At 39.2% G+C, this 16,715-nt stretch overlaps 1 protein-coding gene across 1 annotated transcript in view; it reads right to left on the reverse strand.

Moving 5' to 3' along the window:
* The window catches only part of LOC126753325 (protein sax-3), a 293,802-nt gene that overhangs the window by 262,114 nt on the left and 14,973 nt on the right, over positions 1–16,715 (reverse strand). The gene's annotated exons all lie outside the window — the stretch shown is intronic.

Raw genomic sequence — 16,715 nt, forward strand, 5'->3', positions numbered from 1 at the left:
ATTCTAAACTGCGTCCTTTACTATGAGGAAAGAATGAGGATGTGAGTGTTGTTATTTCTGATTAACGGAAAGAAAAGCCATTTTTTCCAATGATAAGGATATCCAGTCGAGAGAGAGAGCTTTAAAATATTATAAGCATTTACTTTTTTAAAAGAGTCCAGTAGATTTATTATAGTTGTTTGTTCTATTCGACACTTTCTAAAATTTTGTGATTTCAAAGTAGCTAGGTAGGTAGGTAGGTAGAGTAGCTGTTTGACTACGCACCTAGGCCTTTAGGAGGCCCATTGTGACACCACTGAGACGAAAGTCCCCTCACTTTATTGGTTTCTCTCTGAGTCACCCTATTTTCTTTCTTCAGTTCATGAGTACTACAAATTTTATCTTTGCAACATCCAAGACTTCGTGAAGAAACCATGTTTCATAATCTCCTCTTCTTCTATCGCCTTACAATATCAACAGTAGTGGATCGTGAAATAGAACCCTAACGGACTTTAGTGCTTTCAAAGCCGCCTGGCTATCTGTATATAAATATGGTATATTCCTTGTTGTGAGCACAATTCTGGTCAGAAAAAGAAGGCTTTCTTTAATTGCTATGATCTCCGCTTGGAAAAGAAAACGGTGTGGTAGACAGAAGGCCTTTTGGTTATCTAGTTTTTCAGAGAACGCGCCACCTTCCATTCGATTATTTAGCATGGAGCTAACTGTCTATCTCACTCCTTCCCACTTTTCTCTTGAAAGGATGACAATATTTGAGACTGAATTTAAATTCAATTCTATAGGATTTCCTAAATCCGTAGTAATGGGTAGAAACGGGAACTTACTAAGAATCAAAGAATTCGCCTGTGAGACTAATTGGAAGAATTCCCTCAGTCCAAGAGCTTACTTCGCTGCTATTTGCTTACAAAACCAGTCTGTTGGCAGTAAGTGTAACATTCCTTTTAGTGGCTGGCTTGATGTTGTCCTGAGGGCTTTACTAATGCAAATACTAGGCTTTCCATACGTCTTACTTTGTCTCGTATTGTTAGCCAGGCACTATTTGACGGCATAATTTCTTGAATTCTGTACTTTCCAGACTTTCTGCGGATCTTAATAATGAATAAGATTAAGAAGTTTTATCATTTACCATATACTTCTCTGTATCTAAAAGCTTCCGCAGTAAGCTTATTAAACCGGTGAAATTTATACAAGTTGAGGGTATGAACTTATTTTTGTGTGAACTAATTCTGAATATCAATGATCTCAACTGCCAAGAGATTTATAGACACTTGCATTTGGAGTAAGGGACAAGCTCTTTGCAGAGCCAAGCTCATAGGGACCTACCGAACAACTCATATTCATCATAATAAGCTCTTCGGATGAACTGACTAAATGCTAATACCTTCGGAATGTTTGAAAATCCATCTTAATACTTCATTGTGGTCTTATGATTGAAAACTGTCCATTCGTAAGACTTAAGAGCAGATAGGAATGTTTCTGCTAGCTTAGTATGTTGGAGTTTTTGAATTTCCAATGGAATGTTATTTATTGAAATTGGATGGTTTAGGTCTTTAGGTTCTGTCCGTCAACTTCTGGCAACTATGGCCAACAGATCCGTCTGAATGGGTGTTTTGATACCTAGAGATAGCAGTACATAGCACCAACAAAGGAAACATGGAATGCCTGACATCTAGGAAGGCAAGTGCCACTCCAGCTGAAACAAGGACATATGTTAGTTTGAGACAAAAATGTTACTGTTTATAAATTCAAGTCAAAAAATAAAGAAGGCACATTCTAAGCTCAGACTGACTGCAGAGAAGAAAGTCCTATGCAAGAACCCTAAAAATATGATCAAAAATACGAATCTAAGTGAGAATAAGTTAAAAGACTGCGTTCTAAGCCAAGTTAGGCTCTTAAAATGGGAAAGGCTTAGTCAGAAATAAAAAGTTAGATAGAACAGTATATAGTATTAAGAAGAAAGCAAAAATTGAATGACTTACGTCAAGCAAGGCAAGCAGTAATCCAGCTTAATCAAAGACATATTTTGAGACAAAATTTTAGTTTTTTATAAGTCGAAGTCAAAGGTATCTAAGTCAATTTACTAGCATGGATATATAGAAAAAAGTGCATATGTGAGCATCTTTGAAATCAGACCGGATAGGAAATCAAAAAGAGGATTAGTTTAAAGGCTATATTCTAAGGTGAATGAGGTTCTCAAAAAGTGGAAAGCATAGTCTATTGACCATTTTTTCAACCTTCAGAGGAGAGTTTATATAGATATGTTCTTATTCTAAGCCATAAAAACAAGTAACTGCTGGATCAGATGGCAAATAAAACGAGTTAAGTGATAGAGTTTCACAAGAATATGAAGAAATACAGATCGTTGCTTACTATAAAGAAAGTTTCTACAAAAACTGATACATAACCTCGAAATTTTTTCTCACAGAACTATCGCAATACACATACATAGATAATCTCGAAATCATTAGGTTCGAGGTTTTGTTACAAAAATAAGCAACATTTCGCACAGGAACACGGCACTTAAGCGCAAAGGAAACCATATAATTACCGAACGCAAGGCGACCCAAGGTGGCAGACGTCGAGAAGCGCTTTGCGATTGTGCGATTATGAGAATAATCTTTATTTGGACTAGGAAAATAATAAATCAAAATACACCCTCACAATCAAGGCGCTCCGAAAAGGATGAAAAGAAGAGGAATTAAGAAACAACAATAGAGAAATGAAAACTGTCACCCTTGTATCACAAAAAAAGAAAGGAGAATAATAAAAATTATATGGCAACATTTTTAACAAACACGCACACATATACATACATACACAAACATATATGAACTGATTGAGTATCTGGCGCGTAATTACAATGAAGGCAGCTGCGTTGCAACATTCGGCAATGCGAAGGTCGTGTGTTGCGCAGCGTGCTGAAGCCGATCGCGGGCGTTGATTAGTTACAACAAAAGTAACAAAAACAAATAGTTGCGATGTCACAAAGAGGAACAAAAAAGAGTCCATACAAAAAGTTGGTGCGGAAAATAAAAACGATTTGCAGAATAATAACAACAATAACAACAACAAAGGAAAGTACACAATAAAAATTATGGCAGCAGCGACGCAACTAAAAAACCAAACGCGCTTCTGGTTGCATATTGCGACTCAAACACACGCACAGGCGTTAACGACAGCAGTACCGTTATGCAGCCAGTAAGCCAAAGCGACCAACCGCACAGTCAATGCCACACGGCGGTGATGCCACAAACGCCCACACCCTGTATACGCTGCCTTTATTTATATATGGTATATTGGCGTTGTTGCAATAGCAATCATTAGTTCTTGCAACATTGTCGACGAGCTACCATTTGCAAAAGCAAAAAATTACAACAAACACTGAAAAATAAGAACATGCGCTATAAAATCACACACACACACAGAGAGTGAAAATAAATGCTTGCCATATACATAATTGCGCTTGCATGCCGCCTGTGGCACGTGACGCACGTTGAAAAATGATGCCGCCGCCTCTGCTGCACAGCCCGCGCAATGCAACAACAAAGGGTTTGCAGTCGTCAAAATAGAGCATGGCAAATTTAAAACCAAAGAGGCTGCACGCTTCCTCAAACTCGCCGCACACACACACACACACCCACACCGATGTCGGTTCTCATGTGAATTCGAGCGAATGCACGAAAAATCGCAAATTAATCTGATGATTTTATCACTTTTGTAAATAGCGCGGAGGGAGGGTGGCGCGCCGTGCGACCTCGACGGGGTGGCCATGTAAAACAAGTAAATATATGTTTTCATCTGTGCAACAAAACTGCCGTTGCGCTCATATTACAAAATGTTGCACGAATCCGCTGCGGCGCTTCGAATGCTTTGATTGGCGTTCGGCGCTCTCAACAAGCATTCTAATGATTTCAACAATTGCATAGCTCTTCGAACGTGCATACAAACGCTTGCTGTTGTTGTTGTTGTTTGTTGCAACTATGCGCGTGCAAAGTGTCATTTGACAATTTACTCCGAGATTAGTTAATCAATTTTCAGAAATTCAAGTGAGGCGCAGCCAACGACAAGGGATTAGGTTCGCAATTCGGTATTGAAAATGCTTTGTAAGCCGATATTTGGATTGACAGTTAGCAATCAATCGAACAAAAAAAAAAAATAGATAAATACGATAAAAACGATCAAAATGAAAAAAGTTCATTTGTAAATATTGGTTAGAATGTTCTTCTCCCTATGGAGCTTATGAAAATATGAAGCCGTCCGTATACCCGCATTCCGGCCTTTAATCTTTCCGTGAGATGAATTCCCAAAGTTTCTCTTTTCAATACATTTGAAAATTGCTTTGCTTTAAAATGCTCCAAAGAGTGACCAGAAACGGTTCTTTTACACTAGGATTCGCCACAATCCGCATCAAAGCAAAGTTCTCCAACACATGGCTGATTTGCTCCCACACCCCGACGGAAGAGAACAATGTGACCAAATGTGTCTTCTATGATGATTAGAGTTGCCCCGCCACGATGTCAAAAACGTGCTTGGCGCCAGGGAGGTCCAGAAGGTATCTTTGGCACAACGGTCAGTAAGTTCAGCATCCATAATGAAACATCCCCAAATGATTGAGGCTGATTGACTTCACCGAAACCCGAAATATTCCAGCATAGGAAATTTCATCAAGCTACCTGGCTGCCGACGGATCCACCAATCAGATCAATAATGTTGTGATAGACAGAAAACACATCTCCAGTTTTTATACGAGCGTACGGTGTCCTTTTGCAGATAGTAAGTATGAAGAGCTTGATAAGCTGGCCGACAGGGGCAATGCTCGAAATTTCTACGAAAAAATGCAGCGGCTAACAGAAGGTTTCAAGACCGGAGTATACCCTTGCAGAACCCCCAGAGGTGACTGATCCCAAGAGCATACTAAAATTTTGGAGGAAACACTTCTACAAACTTCTGAATAGCAGTGAAAGCACTACACCAGGAGATGGTGAACCCGATTCTCCACTCGATGACGACGGAGCAGACGTTCCATTGCTCGACCATGAACAAGTTCGAATAGCAATCACCAGTCTGAAGTGCAACAAATCGGCGGGGGCCGATGGATTGTCAGCCAAGTTAATCAACTACGGCAACGAGGAAGGATAAGGAACATACATCAGGTTCATTGTAGAATATGGTCGGACGAAACCATGCCCGACGATTGAAATTAAAGTGAGCTCTGCCCAATCCACAAAAAGGGAGACCCCACAATCTGCGCCAACTACAGTGGGATAAGCCCCCTCAAAATCGCGCATAAGGTTATATCGAGCGTATTGTGTGGAAGATTAAGGCCCACCGTCAACAAACTGATTGAACCTTATCACTGTGGCTTCTCTCTTCTATAAGAGTGGCCATCATAGTAGTATTAGACTTCCTCGAAGTATCTTGACAATACCATTGACACCTTTTGCTAAGCTTACTGACTCAAGAGGAGGTTGGTTTAGGCTTGAACGATATATTCATAGGTTGTTAGAATGAGTAGTTATTTAATGGTCCCAAAGTACCCACCATGTCGCTGGAGGAATTATAGGCACTCAGGTTTTATGAGGAATTTAGTACAACCCAAAACTTATCTGAACATTTTTTTCCGTAGCCGCTGAAAGCTGATCGGAACTACTTTTTGATTCTTCGCAGCCAACAGTTATATCTAAAGGGCTTTCAGTAATTGAAACCTGTCAATCGTCCGTTGTCTACAGCTAGGTACTAGCAGATTGCATTTAAACCGCGACCAAACAGTTCTTGGCCAGATATAAATCCAAATGTAACGAGAAGAAATGCAAAGGCACTAGAAATTTATAAAATAAAAGGGTTTATAAACAAAAGAAACCCTCTTGAAACTCCTTTTGCTGGGATATAAAGATACAAACCAAAATTCAAAGTCTCATATTATCGAAAAAGTCTTTCTTCTATCAATAATAGAGAGCTACTCCACATTAGAACTGTTACTTGGTACAGTTAGACAATTCTTAAGAGTATAAAATTCCCAACCGTTTCAACCACCTACCAGCATCGCGACCCAAAACTTCTTCACAATCTATTTGAAGCACCCCAGTTGTACTCGTTTATGAATTTATTATGTCCTTTAAATGTTACAGAAAAATTAGTTATGCAAACAATGTCACATCTGCCAACTAAACTTCCACTTTAAACTTCTTCTCTTCGCCCGTGCGCTTAATACCGCGTTCCACTTCAGGACTTTGCACTTCATCGTCACAGGAGAATGCCGCAAATACGAAAAGAGGATTATCGCGAAATGTGCTCGTGGAAATCGCATGAACCCTGCTAGTGTCGGAGTGTGTATGTGTTGCAGGTTCACTCTCTCCACAGCCGCGTCGAGTTGCACTTGTAGCTGTTGAAAATCTAAGCGCGTCTAAGTGCTGCTAAGCTCTCAACTTCACTGAAAACTACCAGCTACAAATACTATCACGCGTATTTCAGCGCGGCGAGTACATTCATCGTCTTCAACATTGACTCAGCTTTCTAATAAATCGTCATCTATCTCATCATTTTCGTGTTAGCGCTACTTGCAACTTGCAACTTGCTGCTTGCAGCATTAATGCCAGGAAATGCACATTCGGAGCTAAGTGTATCCGAAGCTTACGCAGACAATGGCAGTGCTTCGATGGGCCGCTTTGAGGGATTGCATTAGCGTTGCTTTTACAGTTAGCGCAGGGCCGTATTTGCAGAATGACGGTGTCTTAAGAAGATGTTTTAAGATTCTGTAGTTCAGAATGGATTGTAGTCTGGTTAAAACTATAAGATATTCGGTGGAAATCTCAGTCTGTTCCGAAAAACGAAGCTATAAAAACCTGTTTGGAGTTCGTAGACCTTTGTTTTAGTTCAGTCAGAATTCTTCGAAATTACTTTTACGACAACTCTTTTTCCTATATTTGAAAGAAACACCAAGATTCCTCGAAGCTCAGTTGATTTAAGTGGCTTGAGACTTTTCGAAGTTGTGGAGCCACACAGTTTGTGCGTTGGGCTGAGGAGTCTCCGATATCTCCATTAAAATAGCGTATGCTTTGATCACTTCATGGGTTTACACAAGTGGCTTAGTTAAATCTGCTGGGACAGGCATCACAGCCATTACAATCGGAGTCTGACACTTCCACAGCCTTCCACAGCCTTTAGGATTGAAGTTCGCCTGGTTAAGAGTTTAAGAAGAAGTCAGAGAAGTACCTATGAGTCAGCTATTCGATCCCAACCTTTACTGTTAAATCAATTGGTGTTTCCAAGTCCTTAAAGTCCTAGTTGTATGGATACTTCGGAATCGATCTACAGTGAAAAAATATCGTGTACCTTTACTGAACTTGGACTTCTAATGCCTGAGTCCAATTTTTCAGACAAAATCGTGTATAATCGAAGCAGCAGAGACGAAGTATAAAACTTTGATGAAAACTCCGTCGTTTTACGAAAAGGTAAAATGGAAAGCTCCTAAAATCTGAAGAAAATTTACATCTGTTCCAAATTTGTCCCGGTAACATGAAAAATTTGAACGTTTTCCGAGATAAAATCAGACATTTCAGACTTTTCACTTTAGTTTCCGTTCCTTATTGCATTTCTAATACAGTCGCCTTGAGTTTCGTCCCACATGCCTACAAGCTCACTGAATACGCCACTGTTAGTCGGATAATTTCACTACCTGTTTAAGCATGGCTGTCGACGCCGCCACTTGCTACGTGCCACACTTTGCGCCAAATGGCATACGTAACCTCCAAACGAGAGTCTGCAAATACTCAGTTAGAAGTTATAGGTCAACACTGCGACAAGCTTACTTCGCCAGCCAAACGAGCTCTTGGTAGCGCTTGTGAGATTATACACGATGGGGGTGTTGTCGGTGTTGGCGGCGGCCTCTTTAAAATGCCATCCATAACGTGGGATTTAAATGAGCTGCCATTTGGCCATTGATGGCACTAATTGGAAAATCCATTGATGTCTATCAATCACGCGCTTGTTATGAGCCCGCCATCAATTTGAATGCCGAGCGCAATTCAGCTCGAGTTTAACTCTCTTCCACCTTGCATGCTTGCCACATGGTTAGCTTGATACGAAACATCAAAGGAACTGCAGCGCTGGAGCTGGTCATAATTTTGACTTTATTCAGCTGTGGTTGTTGCTGCTGTTCATATGCTGCTCTCCTGTGGGAAGTTTGCTTTTGCTACATTCGCTGATAAAGCGCTTAAATGCTTACTGCTTAACTCTAGACTAGACGCATGCTCTCTTTCCCTATTCTATTCTAATGCTCGCACTTAATTCGATTTGTAATTGTGCGGTTTGCTATTGATTTATGCCATAAATGGCAGCGCTATTAAACCCCCTGCGCTTTCGCAACACACACGCACAAACACACAAGTTATCACAGAGTGCAGCATACTTTTATGCGCCCAGCTTGCTAGTGTTGTTGCAGCGAAAATGCTGCCACTTAATCATCATCGATCAAAGTGTGATTTCTATGCATTGATCTCGGCTTTTGTTTTGCTTTGGTGTGTGTTTATGCGGTTGTGTTTTCAATTTATTTGATGCTTCGAAATTTCACGCTCTCATTTGCTGCATTCTTTCTCCACTGTCCAGCTGTATATTTTGCCCCATTTGATTGTTTAGCATTCTCCAAAAAAAATTTTAATTGATTTTCTGATATGCTTTATGCTTTGAATGATCAGCCTCATGTCTAAGCGCTTATGAAATTCAATAGTCGAAATTTTGTTGCATGTAAATTTGCCCACACGTGCTTTGTTACCAGTTCCGTTATGGTTACTCATACGATAAACTCCGCGCGTGTCAATAACTGGATTGATTTTCAGTAGTAACGAGAAAATACTTTCAGTTCGGCTACATCTAAGCTATAATACCCTTCATAGGTTAATGGATAATAATCGACCGAACAGACCACGTCCAGAACTCAATGAAGAAAATTTAATATAACAGTCGTGGTTGAGAAGACCGTGGAAAGACGGCGCCGTTCGCAGCAACGCGGACTGAGAAAGTACCGACGTGAGTCAAATTTTGTTCAGCGGATCCGTCAATGGGATTTTATCTCAATGTTAAACAAACAAAATTGGATGCCTGAAACTGAAGAGCTCGAGATTTCGGCCACATTTGGTTTCAACAAGATCATCGGCCCATATTTCTTTAAGAATGACATCGCATCAAACAATGGACTTATTTCATGAAAACACTTCGGTTGAAACAGATAATTTCACATTTTGACAAGACTGCGCTCGATTAACCATCAAATAATGGATTATTTAGATATCACACCGTTAAACAGTTTTTCACGTTTTGGGATATTAAAATCCTAAGTCAATGCGAACAATCCCGCTTCGATTTAGGCTTTGAAGCAAAACATCACGCGTGTAATTCGCCAGTTACCAGTCGAAATGCATGAACAAGTCATCGAAAATTGGACTCAACGGACGGACCATCTGAGACGTATTCGCGGCCAAGAATGAGATAATCTTCAAGAAATAAATGCCAATGTTCTTTCTAATGATACTAAACATTCCCCATTAAATTTAAAGTTTTTGTGTGTTTTCTTTGAAAAAGTAGGGACCCTTGAAAAGGATCACCTTTTAGTATGTATATTTATAAGGTTTCCTTCTTATATATTTATAATCGTTTCCTTCTGAAAGTTACAAACTTTGGGTCTAATATAATATAATCCGTTCATGGTATAAAAATGCTTACTTGATAACTTCTTTGCCACTTTCACCAACAATTTGAGTTAGCCCCACATGGTTTTGGAGTCAAAATAAAGGGTCTTAAGTGATTAAAGATAAATAATATTTTGAAAGAGCGAGAAACTGGAAGTTTTCGTTGAATAAATCTCTGAAATATATGAAGTTTTCCCAACCACTTCCCACACAGTTTTCTTGCTTTTTCCAAACCAGTGGTAAACTTTTTGACACTGAACTGTAAAACTTCTTATACGGACGATCTAACGAGTTACAGATATGTATATTTAGCTATAGCATACCTTCAATAAGAAGTTTTATAGTTCCTGCCCTTTTATTGTCCGTATAAGAAGTGTATTTAGCTGCCCTCAAATGGGAGTACTCCTGTATTTTTGGCACCGCACTGAACAATTCTCGACGGTATTCTTTAAATTTATCAGAAAACCGGTTGGATCGTCCATATAAGAAATGCCATCAGTTATCGAATGCTCCTAATAATATTTCACTATCTTATCATTTGTTATGTCAACAAAAGTCCAGTGATTACTAAGAGATATGGTTTAATGTTTGGAACTGCATGAGCCGAGGTTAGTTATTAACCACAATAAATGGACACAATATTTTTTGAGACGTCTAGTGACAGTTTCGGCTATGTCTTTTGGTTCGCCGAAAGTACCTGTAAGACTGCCGAGATGTTTCAACCTCAGTCTAACATCGACTGCATAATGGAGGAGAACGTGTACGGATGTTTTCACCTCATCCTCCAACAACATTGACAACTAGTATCTGACAATATATTATAACTTAGTACGAATCCAATTCCATTCTCTTTTAGTTCGGCACAAACATCTGACTGAAGTTTAGCTGATTTAAGCAAGACTCTGTGGCTGCCTCTAAACAAAAGTTCGTTTCCAAACGAAATGCTGGCATTATATGATTTATCTTGCAATAATATTTGCATTCAAGCATTTACATGTTCAATGGTCTGTAAGTTTTGACATTTCACATATGTAAATCGGCAAATCAAGAAAATTAATTACAAAATCCCAACTAAGTTGCACAATTGAACTTCGACCAAAGCAATGGAAAACAATTGAATAAAGAAAACAGTTTATCATTTGCTTGGCATTAACCAAGCAGAAAGTATGCTGCAAAGAGAAATTCAAGCAAAGCAATTCATTTGTGAAATATGGTTGTACATATGTATGTACCTCTGTATGTGCGTGTGTGCGTAACGAAACAATTAGTTGTGTTTGTATGTGTAAATATGGACTATATTAAAATGATAGCAAATAAATCTCAATTAGAATTAGACATTAACAACAAAGTCAATCGAAGTTGGATTGTACAATGACATAATGCAAGCACAAATACATATTTATATACATAAATATACATATGAATGAAAGCGTATTCATATATACATGTGTGGACAATAAAAATGAAGGCTCTTCATTATTTATGAGACATAGAATTTAGCAAGAGCTTTGTGTATCTAAATACAATATATACAAACATGTATGTATGTCTATCTATCTGTATGTCTACATGCTCATAAACTTACTACAAACATAATAGCGTGTGTGTGTGGTCACCCGAACTATTTGTATGAATATTTACATACACACACATGAAAAGCTGAAATTTTGTCGGCGACAAACCGCTTCAAAAGCACACAGTCAAGCAGAATTGTCAAAGTCATAGCTGCAGTCACATTGACCGTTATGACTCGGCGGCAATTGGAAAATAGATGAGCTGTGCCCACCCACCCAAAATGTCGAACAATTAAACAATGAATATGGAAATACAGACGAAGCAGCTGAAAACATATGGAAAATTGAAACATTCTTATTCTCCTTTCTGTTTGTCGGTATGTTTTGGTCAGAATTAATAAAAAATGCATTGTTAGCAAGTGATAAAAGAAGTGGAACCGAATGCTGAGAGATTGTTTGGTAGAGAGAAAGAAAAGTTAAAGCGTTCTAATGGGCCGGCAAAGGCCACCAAAGTAGAACACAAATTTGAATAAAGCAAATATTTGAATAATGACTTGTTTTCCAAGAAAGTTACGAGTGCATTTTGAACTGGTTTTCGTAGTTCTCATTAATATTCGATAGAAATATAAATTGTATGGACACAAATTAGAAGTATTATGAGGCAATATATAAAAAATATCTTTCTAAAGAAGAAACCATTATGTTTGCTAAAGGGTGATCCATTCGAAGGTTGCCTACTTTTCTAAAGTCCAATCGACCGGTCCAAAACATGAAATTATCTGCCCATCGAAGTGTTCTCTGAATAAATACATTGATTAATGGAATGGGTGGGAAGTGGCGTCGTCTTGCTGAAACTAGCTTAAATCTCAGGCATCAAATAGTCCGTTAGCATGGCGTGATAATAGTCGCTACTGACGACTACGTTCTCACCGGTATCATTTTTGAAGAAATATGGACCGATAATTTCACCAACTCACAAACCACACCAAACCGTTGTGTTTTCTGTATGAAATGGCAGCTCTTGAATCTCTTCACGGTGCTCTTTGTCCCAAATGCGGCAATTGTGCTTGTTTACAAACCTATTGAACCAGAAATGGGCCTCATTGCCGAACAAAATTTGGATCAAAAACGTCGGAACTTCTTAGAATTTTTCAAGAACGCATTGAGCGAAGCGATGTCCCTCGAGAAGGTCGAGTGCGAAAAAAATACCTCTATTTGGATCACCCGTTATATAGATAAAGATATATTTTCCCATACTGCCTGGATGGCACATAGCTTCTTCTGATGAATAATTTATTCTACCGAATTGCAACGCACAAGTCAATAAATGATACAAGAGGAATGTTAAAGACTAAGCCTAAGATCTAAAAAAGTTGGTTCCAAGAACGCTAATAAACCCATGACTCTACATCTAAAAGTTGCCCTTGTTGCTTAAAGTTCATGTAACTCGGTAATTTATAGTTTGACGCAAATGCCGATTGATGTCTCGCCAAATCTCATCCGATCGACCTAACCTTACTATATTGTTATTGGTGGGAACGCAGAAAGGTTAGGTTTAATGGTCGATCCAAAAAACGGAGATCACAATTGAAAATCTGCTGATTCGTCTGAAAAACTGCTAAGATGTTATAGCCTCAGTTTCCCCCTCATCTTCTTCAATACAACTTTAACAATTAATGTCCGACCAGATTTTTAGCCTTATATCATAAATGACTATAGGAGAACAATTGCTGCAAGATCATCCAATTGCTTCAAGATGATCCGGCCAATCAGTTCAGCAGATTTCTTATATTCTGCTCTGGCAATGGACCTCGCAGTCGTACAGGAGCTGGTAAGCGCAAACGAGGTTCATAGGTCTAGTGCTAAAGCGCAAAATAACAGCGGAGATCGGCACGTTCCTCTTAGATATGCCATGGTAAGGATGTACCGTCTTGCTATCTCATCGGCTTTGCAGTTTCCAGTGAACGAACTCAAACGAGTCTTATGATGAAGTAGCATGATGCTATTCAGAGGTCAGACAATCCTTAACTAATTTTAAGCGCACAGTTTTCATGTTTAAAGCTAATATATCCACTCTGCTGTCGGAGTAAATGCTCAAATCCCTGCCTTAACAACAGCCGCTTCTGTTTTAAAAATACTACAGTAATCTGGTAGACAACCCTAAGATTGAGGAAGAGCTCCTTGCAGAAGACTCCTTATCCAACTTCCCCCATAGCTTGGACCCATCCCAGTAAAATTCTCTGCAACTGCAACAATATAAATTGGCATTTGTTCTAGAAAAGCTCTTTCCACAAATAATATAAAGCCTTGCTTTGTTAAGCTCCAGCTAAACTTTCAAGTTTTCAAGTATAATATCAAATATATTCCAGATAAGACTAAGACCACCGGGGTTCGCTCGATGACTTAGACCAGATGAGCCTTCCGAATTTAGAATTTTATATTTTTTTCTTACATGTAGTTCAAAGACTTTTGTAGCCATAAACTCATACCAAAATTACAAGTTATTTCCACTTCCCTCTAGACTTTCTCGTCGTTTTGGGAATTTTTGAGAAGAAGTTCAGTTTTCCTTACTTTCATTAAATTTTGATTTTGGAACTATTACGACTCTAGAGTAATATTTTTATGAAAGGATAAGGGAGCCGATTAGAGGCAGACATCTACACAAATTCACGAAAACAGGAATGATCATAAAACGAGTTCCTTACTAAAGGCAGTTGAGTGTATGTCAAACCCAGCCTTAAATAAATATATACATATGCTGTAAAAATATTTATACAACATTCTACCTTTAGTGTTCGGTTTTAAGGAGAACGTAAGACAAATCCGCCTACCCACACTAGAGCACACAAACAAATAATTAAAACGGCGATAAGTTCTATTAAAAATCACTTAACTGCCGAGGAAGTAATGAAGATATTTCAAGAGAAAGCGAAACATGAGAAGGGAGGACACATTTCCAAACACAAGGAGTTCTACATTGCGACTACAGACATATAGACTGGAGCAATACCTGCAAGAGTTAGTGACGGCTACGACAGGCTTTTGTCGGAAACTACTTAATGTCAGTACAATATGAAGCCACTCAACGGTAAATAAACGATAAAGATGCGAAAGGTTGGCATAATTAAAAGGGATGCCGACATGCGTCCGTTGCCAGAGGCTAGCAGAAGTTAAAAGAGCGCAACTAAATGGAGTTTAGTGGGTTGCAGGGGCGAAGCACAAACTTCGTTTGGGGGAGTAGAATTGCTAAAACTGCTAAATGTGCTGCTGGTTGCGCTGCGTCACTGCCGGAGCTGCCTGCAAAAGTCAAGAGCGCTACAAATTAAACGAAGTCAAAATTGTAACGGTGTGGGGGAGGAGGCGTTGCATGTGACACAAAGGGGATATGTGAACATTTAGTTTGAAGTACGCACCGGTAGATGGCAAATGCTGAGTGCACGGCAAGGAAGTGCGTACAAACAAATGCAATTGAGGCATAAAGAAACCGGGAAGAATTTAGGAGGCCGATAAATACAAGCATTCGTGTGGAATCACTACACGACAAGCGAGTGAATTCGTAGTGTGTTGCATATTGTAAGGCGTTTAGGAATAAATAAAAACTACCCCTTCACTTGAAGTATTCGAGCTCATACGCAATCTTCCCCCATTGCTGTTGCATGTGGCATGTAGTGTGTGCAACAAAAAAGAAGGAGGGCAAATTACTCGCGGAAGTACAAAAGTACGAAAAGGCGCATAAACATGAAATTGAAAGTTTCTGCAATCTTAGAACCGTTTCTTTCTTCTTTTTTTTTTTTTGCCGTATTGTTGGCAGGTAGTAAGGGCAAGCCAGCGCTGCAAAGCATTCCACTAAGGGATGCAGTTCATCGCACATGTGTGGCACAATCCGCGCCGTAGTGGTGGGTATGTGCGGTGAAGTTACTACAAGCAACTTGATAAAGATCGCAAAATGTTGCGTTTAGCGAAGGAAAAAACAATGCGCTTCAATAATGTTTGTGTTTTATAATAGAAATTGCACGCAAATATTTCAATTTTATGTTGTGCCTCACTACTTTAACCCAAAAAGCGCACGGAAAACGGAGCTAATGTCTTGAATAGGTAAAGCCAACGAGGCATGTGGATGAAGGTACAGTGAGACGAAAGTGAAATCCACAAACTTTGCAGGCAGTATACTTATACTTTTCCTATAATTCGGAGCTCAACCACATTAAAGAGGAACCATTTGTAAAACACCTATTCGCTGACAGAACGCTGGTTAGTATACATAACCTTAAAAACGCGGACCACTTTTTTTCAAATGTGAATACGAGAAGTTTTTGGCTCCGGTTCATCTTTTTTCTAAGTGATTTCGTAGAAACACCTTCAACCAAAAGCCGGAATATTAACATGCAAGTTGAGAAGATACCGCTTCCACCTGATATAGCGAAGGCAAGTCTTAACTTATCGACAGTATCTTGGTCTTTGTTGACTTTCGGCTATTGGCTCCCCTTGTTCGACAATCTATGTGCAGTTAAGAAAGTATAATACCTAATAATAAGTATAAATGGGAAGGTACCGCTGCCCAATCAAAAGCCAGAATATCAATATTTAGGGTTGAGAAGATACCGATCCCACCTGATATAAGGGTCGAAAACCCTAGCTTCTCAAAGGTATCACATTATTTGTCGACTTGCTCTAACAGCTCTACTTGTTCGACAATCTATGTCCAGTTCAAAAAGTACAATACCTCATTATAGACAGAACGGAATTCTATGATCGGTAGATCCTCTATGAATGTAAGGAAGTACAGCGAAATTCACGAATCCGGGATTTCATAAACAACAAAGAACGAATACCTACAAACAGAATAAAGAAACAAACAAAATCTTCTAATTTTTATGAGCACACGAACGCCAAGGTGGAATCCAATACTTTGCTGCTGGAGGCATGTAGAGACATGAGAAACAAACAAAGTAAGAAAATAGCACAAGGATCCATTGATATCTATCAACTCGACCGTGGCTGATCATGAAACAAAGACCGAAGAGAGCCTGGGTGAACTATTTCAGAAAGAGGGCATCGTTTGTTGCTAGCCCAAAAACAGCCAGCACAAAGACGGGAGTTAAGCTTGAAAGGCCAGCAGCGACAACCAAGAAACAGAGGTCTGCTGAAGTGGCTCAGGCGTCAGCGGAAGAAGCTAAGCCGTCAGCCAAAAGACTGAAGACAAAATGCGTGACGCCCGCTAAATAATTTTCGCATGTGGTCCAAACAACGTCTCCCAAGATAAAATCTTCATATTCATCGACGGATCAAAGGATGAAACCGGAACTGGAGCGAGATTCTTCTGTAATAATAATAATAATACACAGAAGTTTGCTCAATTCAGTCCTTCAGACCAAAATTTTAGGTATAACAGAATATATAAGTGTTGCTGCTCTAACAAGCAAGTCCGCAATAACTGTACTCTTAGAAAGCGACTCGTTTAATATTTACTGGGTTCTTATTTATATAGAAATTGAAGGAAACGAAAAGGCAGACGAGTTGG

Source organism: Bactrocera neohumeralis, chromosome 3, assembly GCF_024586455.1.
Source record: "Bactrocera neohumeralis isolate Rockhampton chromosome 3, APGP_CSIRO_Bneo_wtdbg2-racon-allhic-juicebox.fasta_v2, whole genome shotgun sequence".
NCBI classification, from domain to species: domain Eukaryota; kingdom Metazoa; phylum Arthropoda; class Insecta; order Diptera; family Tephritidae; genus Bactrocera; species Bactrocera neohumeralis.